We start from the raw sequence: 9900 nt of genomic DNA, 5'->3' as shown, positions 1-9900 counted from the left end.
TAAACCCCAAACAAGACTGGCGTCGTCGACCTCTCAGAGGTTGTAGACAAGCCTACTTACTTTATTCTTACTTAATCTAGGTTAATTTAGGGAATGTGGAAGCGTTAAAGAGGAATATTATAGAGAGAAGAGAGTAGTGGAAGATTGATGTTTTATTTATGAAGGCAAATGCCTCTTATATACACATACATAATGACCTTTCATCTTTGCTAAAGGACGATTGGCCTTTACTATTTACACAGTTACTTGACCTTTACTATTTACACAGTAACTTGACTCTTACTATTTATGATTAGGACTTACTGACACTATTTACTTTACGACTTTTTTACAAGAAAACAAAATAAACTTTGGCCAAATGGCCGACATACTATATATATATTTTATTTATTTATTTAATGGCCTTTACATTTTTATATATGGCCGACAATGATTATGACTAATTTGTACATATATCTTTATGTCTTATCTTCTTCTCCTTAGTCTATTCCAGTTGTACTCCTGGGACATAGTTATCTTCGCCATTGCATTTTGAACATAGATGGTCTGGATACTTTTGTCCGATCAGTTTGCAATATCTGGTCATCAAATCTTGAGAAATGAAATTTTTCCTGATAGCCCTTGTTGTAGGTATTTGTTCTGGTTTCAGTAGACTTAATATCCATTGTCGTACTTCTTCCATATCTGCTGCTCTTATATCTTTACAATTGGAGTATATCATTGTTTGATCTCTGTTGTAATAACTCCAAATTGCATTTTCATTTAGGTAGTTGTTTGATAACTCATTTAATATAGTAGCTATCCCAATAGTTCTTTTGTTTGCATATAAATTTGGGATATCCACCTTCTGTATCTCTTCTTGTATATCTATGTTTTCTGGTATTATCATATCTCTAGTTAAACCTATCTTAATAACTTGTATTGTAGGTTTAATTTCTTCATATAGTATCTCTGCTGTTGCTGAGTAGAACTTTATATAAAATAAAGTTCCTTTAGTTATTCTTTTATATTGCAGAAATGCCTTATGTAGCTCAGGTATTTTAGCTACTTCGTCTCCAGTAATAGTATATACTGTGCTTATTAGTCCGTAATTGTAGCAAGTTGCTACTAGGTTTGGATTCGTTCCTGGTTGTGCAATTAGCTTATTGTATCCTTGTAGATGTTGGGTTATGTAGTCTTGTTCAGGGTTTCTCGTATTTTTGGCTTTAGGGTTTTTGTTTAGAAAAGTCTGTACTTTGTATATATTTTCTATATACATTCTGGTAATGTGGTTATATGTTTGTTTATCTGAATCTAGGCTGGCTTTGTAGGTATTTATTTGTGTTGGTATGAATATATCTTTCTAGGTACTTTGAGGTGTATATGGTCTTGAGAATAACTTATTCAAGTTTGTATTTGTGTATTTTATTTTAGTTTCCTCCTTTTTTGTAGGTTGTCCTGCTGTAGATGTGCTGGCTGTAGCTGCATTTAAACAAATGTTAAGGGTTTTTTGGAGTTTCCCATCGTCTCCTTGTAGCTCTGGAATTTTAGCGTCTTCCGATCGACGTAACTCTGTATGTTGGCGTAGCTCCGCATATTTATAGTCATGCTGCTGACTATTAGCTTTTAGATTTTGTAACTCTTTTCCCATACTATCCACCTTCGTAGAAAGTGTATTAATAGCTTTGAGTATTTCTTCTGTTGTATCTGGTTCAGTTTGTGTTCCTTTTTCTTGATAGGTAATCTGCAACGAGATTTTCATCAGTTTTTATAATTTCAATTGTAAATGTAAAATTTAATATATTCAATACTAATCTCCTTATTTCTTTTGTTGTAACTGAATCATCTAACTTTTTTGTTATCCACCATTTTACCTGTGTGTTATCTGTTCTTACAATAAATTTATTGTAAACTATATATGGTTCAAATGCTAATAAACATTTATATAATGCAAATAATTCCTTTCTGTTTATTTCCCATTTTGTTTGTGCCTCAGTATATGATCCTGAGCAATACCTGCAATGGTGTTCTATCTTTTCTTTGTCATATTTATATTTTAGTACTCCTCCATAACTGTGATCGCTTGAATCTGTTTCAATTATATATGTGAATGTTCTACTTTCATCAGGAAAATATAATTTTGGTAATTTTTTGCATAATTTTTTAATATTTTTTATGTGTTCTTTATCTTTGTTGTCAAAATGATATTCAATATCTTTTTTGAGTTTTTTGTATAATGGTTTTAAATGTTCTGCTAATTTTGGTATATATTCTCTTACTTGATTTACTAATCCTAAGAATGATTGTAATTTCTTTTTTGTATCTATATTTTCATCTATAGTAATTATTTTTTGTACTATGTGAGTTTGCATTTTTATTCCATTTTTATCTATTTGTATTCCTAGAAATTCTATCTGTGGTTTCATAATTTCTGCTTTACTTTTACTTAAGCTTATACCTGAGTGTTTGATTATATGTATAAATTTTTCTAATAATCTTATATGTTCATCTTGTGTTTTAGAATATAATAATATATCATCTATATATATAACACAATTTTCTAGTTGGTTAAAACAGTTATCCATAAAATGTTGATATCTACCTGGTGCATTTTTATATCCAAATGGTAATACATTCCATTCATAAAATCCTTGTGGTACTGTAAATGCTGTTAATTGTTTAGATTCTTCTTCTAGTTTTAGATGGTAAAATCCTGATTTACAGTCAAATTTACTAAAATAGTTATATCCTTGTATCTGTCTTATTTTAAGTATTTTATTTGGTATTGGGTAGTTGTATGTTTTAGTTTTGGCGTTTAGATTTCTGTAATCTATAACCATTCTACTTTTACCTCTTTTTTGTTCACTGTGTTTTATAACTATAAATGCTGGGCTTGTGTGCTTACTGTTACTTTCCTGTATATAATTCTTTTCCAGTAATTCATTTATATGTATTTTAAATTCTTGTAAATCATCGAAATTATATTTTAACGGTTTCTGTGTTATTATGCTATTTTCGTCTATTAGCTCAATTTTTACCTTTGTTTTATGTTTTTCCCATCCTTGTAATGGGTCTTCATTGTATAGTTGTTTTAGTTGTTCATTAATTATTTGAACTCTGTCTATTGTAAATATGATTATTTCCAATTGCGTTTCTTGTTCTTTATCTATATTTTTCATTTCTTGGTTTATTTTTTCACTACCTTTTATCCATTCCATAGCTTTTCGTTGTTTATTTTTTACCCTTTTTGCTCCTATTTTATTGCCACATGGTGTAGTAAGCCACCAGTGTGTTTTTGTTATTATATGTGGGTAAAATTTATCTAAAAATGGCATTCCTAGTAACATATCTTTTGTTGTGAACTCAAAATTATAGATTTCTTCTATTATTAGTATTTTATCCCATATTTGTATCTTTATATTTTTTGCTTTGTATTTTATCATACTTCCTTCATTATTAAATCCTGTTACTACCATAGGTGTTTTTAGTTTTTCCCATTTATCTTCTGGTAGACAATTATATTTACATATGTTTGCTTCTGCTCCTGTATCTATCATAGGTGTATAATATCTGTTGTAATATCCTTCTACAATAATTTTCGCAAGAATAAATATTTTCATTATTCATTTTGTTCTTTTTATGATTATTTTCTTATTTTGACAAGTTATTGTTAATTGTTCATTTTCTATTTTGTATGGCTTAACTTTTTCTAACCATTTTATTCCTAACGTGATATTATAATTTCCTTCGTATATTTTAAATTGTAATTTTAATGGAATTCCTCCTATAATTATTTCTTTTTCTGTTGTTTCTTCGTTTGTGTTTATTATTTCACTGGGTAATCCAGGGTATGTGTGTCCTGTTTTTATAATTTCTTCTTCTAATACTAGTTCTCTTGTTATATGATTTTCTTCTTGTCCTGTATTTATTAAGATTTTATATTTTCTTTGATCCATTATTCCTGTTATAAAATAGTGGTTAGGTGTTATTTCTTCTAATAATTCTTGGGGCATTTCATATTTTCTTTTAGATGTACTCATTCTTGATGAGGTAGCTCTTGTTAGTGTATTTGGTACGCTTGAAGTACTTAATCTTTCTTTTACTATTTCTAAATCTTCTTCCATGTCAATTTCTTTATAGCTGTAGTCATTATTGTCTATTACAGTAATTATTTTTTCGAAAGGATTTTCTATTTTTATTTTATCAATTTTATTTCTTGCTGTTATTTTATGTTTTGTGGTTAATATATATAGATTTTTACATCTCGCTGTAAATATTTTACTTCCTGGTGCTAACTTTATTCCTGATAATTTCCAATATAGTACTAATGATTTATCTATGTTTGTATCTGTTAATGCTACTGTGTAATTAGCACTTATTATGAATTTAAATTTTTGGTATATTAAATTTCCTCTAACTGCACTGATTACGCTTTTTTCTATAGGTTGTATTATTCTGTCATCTGCTAGATATATTTCAATGGGTGTATCTATTCCTTCTCTGAAACAAGCTTTTATCAGTATTTCTGTTCCTCCTAAATGTACATATTTTATATCTGCTTTATTTTTTATATTTTGTATTTCTTTATTTATTATTCGTTTGTTTATTATAGGTATATATGCTTTTCCACTTGTATATTTACAATCTATGGCATGTTCTTTCTGACTAACTACATAATATTCTTCTTTTCGCCTTTTAAAAATATTTTTTAATAAGGATGTTTCAAGTATCTTTTCAACGCTTAAATCTAATTCTTTTCCTTTTATCTGTTCAAAAATTGTGTTATCAAATATGATTTTTTGATGTGATATTTCTTCATTTTCATAATTTTCTTCAGTTATTATTTTTATTTCACTTTCTGACATTATTCTTCATTTATTTCATCATTATCTGTATTAGTATTTTCTTCTTCATTTTCAGTTTCTATATCTGATACTTCGTATATACTATCATTTTCACTTAATTCATAGTCTATGTATTCTATTTGCATATATTTTTCATCGTCTATAATTAATTCTGCAATTTGTTTTCTTTTTAGGTTTTTTGGTAATTTACAATTTTTAGCTATGTGTCCTATTTTTCCACAATTGTAACAAGTACATTGGGATATTTTCCTCTTTGGTCTATATGGTCTTTTTGTTTTATAATTTTTTATATAATATCTTCTTCTTGGTTGTTTATATTTATACTTAGTTTTATTTTTTGTGTAATTTTTATATCTTTTGCTTTTCTGTTTTTTATATGTGCATCCAAATTGTGGTGCCATTTTATTTTTGCAACACGATAAGTTTTTATTTAATACTTTTTCCATTTTTAATTTTTCTTTTTGGCTTTCACATAATTGTGTAAACCATTGAGATAAGAATTTTATTCTAGATCCTAAAGTATCTGTAAGCCCTTCATTCTCCCAATCTTTAATTATTTTTGTACTAAATGGTTCTGGTAATTTTGTAAAATATTGGTGTCTTACTTCTTTTGCTTCATTAAGATTATATTTTGCTTTGTAGTAATATTCTTTAAATGCGCAAGTGTATTCTTCTATAAAGCACATTTTACATATAGCTAATTTTGTCATAAGTTGCCTGTTTATTATTTTTTCTTTATTTTGTTCTTTTACATCTGTGGTCATACCTCCGAATTCACTTCTTATCGTCAATTCGTATTTATCTAATATTTCTATATTTGTTGCTAAAGAAGATCCATCTAATTTTGTATTATTTCTAAGTACTTCTAAACTTTCTGGGGGTAGATTTTCTATCCATAATTTAACTGTTCCTACAAATGTTCTTTCTATATATCTTGGTGTTTCTGTTGTACTTATTTTGTTATCTATCAGTTGTTTAGATATATTTCCCGTCCATAGTAACATTACTTTATTTATATCTGTTACACAATCTAGGTCTAAGAAATTATATTGTTCATTTGCTGGTTTTGGTATCCAATTTTTATTTAATCTACTGTTCCATATCGTATTAGCTCTATCTGACTGTTGATAACTTTCTGTATAATAAGTTGGTTGTGCCCTTCTAGGACTAGTTCTGGGACTATTTCTTGGACTATTTCTTGGACTATTTTCTGGTTTAACTCCTGATGTACTAGGTCTATTTGTATCTCCTGTATTTATTTCTAGTTTCTTTAGTTTGTTTGTCTGTTCCAAGATTTCTGTATATGTTTCACTTATATCACTTATTTCCGATTTTTGGTCATTTTCATTTTCATCTATTTCATTTATTTCATTTAATTCAAGATCTTCATCTAATTTTTGTCGTACTTCGTTTATTTTATTTTTTAATTCTTTTTCTAGTTCTTTTTCTTTTTCTATTTGTTTTGCTTTTTGTTTTTCTTCATATAATAATCTTAATTTTGTTAGTTCTTTTTCTAGTTCTTCTATTCTTGTATTTTTTATTTCTTCTACGTATTGTACTTCTTGTTTTGCTTGTATTCTTATTTTTTCTATTTCTTTTGATCTGTCTATTTCTTCATTTTCTTTTGTTATTCTTACCATAGCTGTTAAACTGTCTTCTAATTTTGCTGTTTCTCTTTCTAACATTAAGTATAGATTATTTCCTATTTTTTTATATCTTCTTCCTAGATTTGAAAATATTATTTTTATTATCATTCCGTCTTGATTTTCATATGTTTTTTCGTCTACTGCAAATTCTTCTTTATTCATTATAATTTATGTATTATATTATGTTGTAACTCATATTCAAGACAATCTAATTCTAATTTTAACATAGATATATCTTTTCTTTGTACTAGTATCGATTTATTACATACATCTGCTAATATGTTTTCTTCTAATCTTCTTTTTCTATGTTGTAATTCTTGTTCTTTTTCAGTTATTTTTTCCATTATTTTTTCTATTAATTGTTGTTTATAAATTTCTTTGTTCATACTGTTTTTTCAAATAGCGAACATATTTGTATTCTGTTTTCGAAATTTTATCTATTAAATGATCTTTTTCATTATTACTTGTTTTGACTAGTTGTGATAGTTCATATTCTATATATAAGGGTCTTAATTTTTTCCATGTTTTTCTTATTTTTTTACCTATATTGTTTGTTGTTATTTTAGTTTCTTTGCTTGGTATTATATTATCCTTCATAAAATGTCTTTCTGTAATATTCTCTTTTAAGTAGATCTAATCGTTGTATTTCATTAGCATTATTTGTAATATATTCTAGATGTTCAACTTCTCTAGTTCTCAAATAATCGAATAGATTTTCTATTAGTAATTTTTCATGTAGATCTATATCTTCTATAGTTTTTACCCAATATTGTAAATATTCGTAATTTATCATTAGTCTGTATCTATATCATCATATAAATCATACATATCATAATAAAGTTCATCCTGTATACTTTGTATGGTTAACTGAGTCCAACCTTGAGTTGTTATCTCTATTATTTCATATGTTACCAATTTATCATAAATTTCTCTTTTTATGTCAGTATTAAGATTTTTTAATATATAAAGTAGTAATATCTTATATTCATCATTATCATCAATTAAGTAGGTACTCATTTTATTCATTTTTGCTAAAAGTTTTATTCCTTTCAACCTCTTAATAAATTATACTTACTTATTATGTAATAATAATGGTTTAATAATCATCTCGTCTAGTCACTACTACAGCTTTCTTCTTTGATTAGTTACCCTAACAGCGCCTCAACTCTGTTTACTCCCCTAAACGGCCTTCTTTGCCTACCGGTTTCAACTTTAGGATGGCATAGTCTGGGCATACTTGTTCATAGAATATTTCTGTAGCAAACCTTCTAAAGATGCTTATTATAACATTATTAGAACATGATAAATAATTATAATTAACAAGAGATTTTCAGGAATAAATTTGTTTAGCTACTCATAAATTTAAGAGTGTATACCTGTTTTTGTAGATTTGTAGCTCCAGAATTTTCCATAGTTATTATTTAACTAGCTAGCTCTGATACCAATTTTGGGTGGAAGCGTTAAAGAGGAATAATTGTAGAGAGAAGAGAGTAGTGGAAGACTGATGATTTATTTATGAAGGCAAATGCCTCTTATATACACATACATAATGACCTTTCATCTTTGCTAAAGGACGATTGGCCTTTACTATTTACACAGTTACTTGACCTTTACTATTTACACAATAACTTGACTCTTACTATTTATGATTAGGACTAAAAAAATATATAGTATGTCGGCCATTTGGCCAAAGTTTATTTTGTTTTCTTGTAAAAAAGTCGTAAAGTAAATAGTGTCAGTAAGTCCTAATCATAAATAGTAAGAGTCAAGTTACTGTGTAAATAGTAAAGGTCAAGTAACTGTGTAAATAGTAAAGGCCAATCGTCCTTTAGCAAAGATGAAAGGTCATTATGTATGTGTATATAAGAGGCATTTGCCTTCATAAATAAAACATCAGTCTTCCATAAAAAAAAAAAATTGTTTCTTATCACGCATAAATGTCATTCTACTTACATTCACAATATCCACAATCAACCATCTAACATTAAGATTATCAACTAAAGAAATAGTTCAATACTGTATTAAATGTATAATTTCCCAAATGTTACAAATACAATGTCTGCAATAAAAATGAAAAGAAGGACTAGTGGAATATTATCCACTAGCTCAATCCTATAACTAAGCTAGATTATAATGGGCAAGCATCCTCGAAAGCATAAGGGCCTACTATGTCCGGATGAATCCTCCTCGTCCGGACAGTTTTAGCATCAACCTATAGCTTTAGCGTCCACCTTTACCTATACCTAAAATTGTAGAGTTGTATAGGCTTAGTACACCCTTGTACTAAAAATGGATATATGCAAGCACATACCAAGGACATGCATGAGTAAGAGTAGTTATTTCCTAACAACATGATTATGGAAAGTCAAGTCAGTGGACTTGCCAAATTGGGATTAGGATAGTTGGTAAGTTTTCCAAATTTGGATTAGGGAAGTCATGCCATGAGTATAACATGTATCATCATACTAATCATATTGAACACAACAAATAACATCTTGCATATCATTCGTTCATATGCCATGAGACCTTGGAATCATGGACTTGACATCAAGACTTCCCCAAAATTAGGGATCAACATATGGGATATCAACTAGGGATCCTTTATTAGAAAATACAGAGTCTGCTTTATTCATTCATACGTAATTCATTTCATTTCATTCATGGGCTAGTATAAACACTAGCTATACTTAGGATGTAGTTTAAGACTCTTCATCGGGTTCGCTGTGCTATGGTAAAGAATGACCTAGTGTCATTACTAAAGAATAGCTCACATCCTGATTATCCTATCCTAAAACCTTTGGTAACATTCATTTGATTATGAGCATTATTTGAGTTGGCCTCATTCATTCATGGGGAACTTTAACTTTAACCGACATAAATCATGTGAGCATCATGAAAGCCTCTCCCCAACACCTAAAAGACATGGAATCACCGGCCAAAGTGTCCAAAATTATGCTAGCGTACAGGAGAATTGAACCCTGCCAGATCCCTATATTGGTAGTATAGGTTTGAAGATTAGGAGATATGAGGAGACCCATACCCGGAATGCCGGACAGTCTCATCTCATGAGAGTTACATGAACCTTCGTCCTTCTCAAAAGAAGGCATCGCCGCTCATATATGGTCTATCGGTGCTCAGTATAAAGTTCCATTACATGCTACTCATATGTCATAAAAGTTGGCTTCTAGTATGAGGAAATCATAGGTCAATAGATGATTTCTCATATCATCATTAGTATTGAGTGTTTTAATCTCAATACTTTCATTAGAGTGTTCATAGAGACTGGTCTCGTCATTAACTTTACATTCTCATATATGAATATGTTTTGGTAACATTTACTTAGGCTCATTTGAAATTGCTCTCATTTTTTTTCATTATATTCATATCATGTCGTCACCACGTTCATTAAC

The 9900-nt window shown here is 28.7% G+C and overlaps 1 pseudogene; it reads right to left on the bottom strand.

Moving 5' to 3' along the window:
• Nucleotides 1-457: 457 nt before the first annotated feature.
• LOC114075139 lies at nt 458-8104 on the bottom strand (annotated as a pseudogene).
• Between the last annotated feature and the right edge of the window lie 1796 nt (nt 8105-9900).

The sequence above is a fragment of the Solanum pennellii genome, chromosome 12 (assembly GCF_001406875.1).
Source record: "Solanum pennellii chromosome 12, SPENNV200".
Classification (NCBI taxonomy): domain Eukaryota; kingdom Viridiplantae; phylum Streptophyta; class Magnoliopsida; order Solanales; family Solanaceae; genus Solanum; species Solanum pennellii.
Note: the sequence above shows the minus strand (reverse complement) of the source record. Positions and strands in the feature narration are given on the sequence as shown.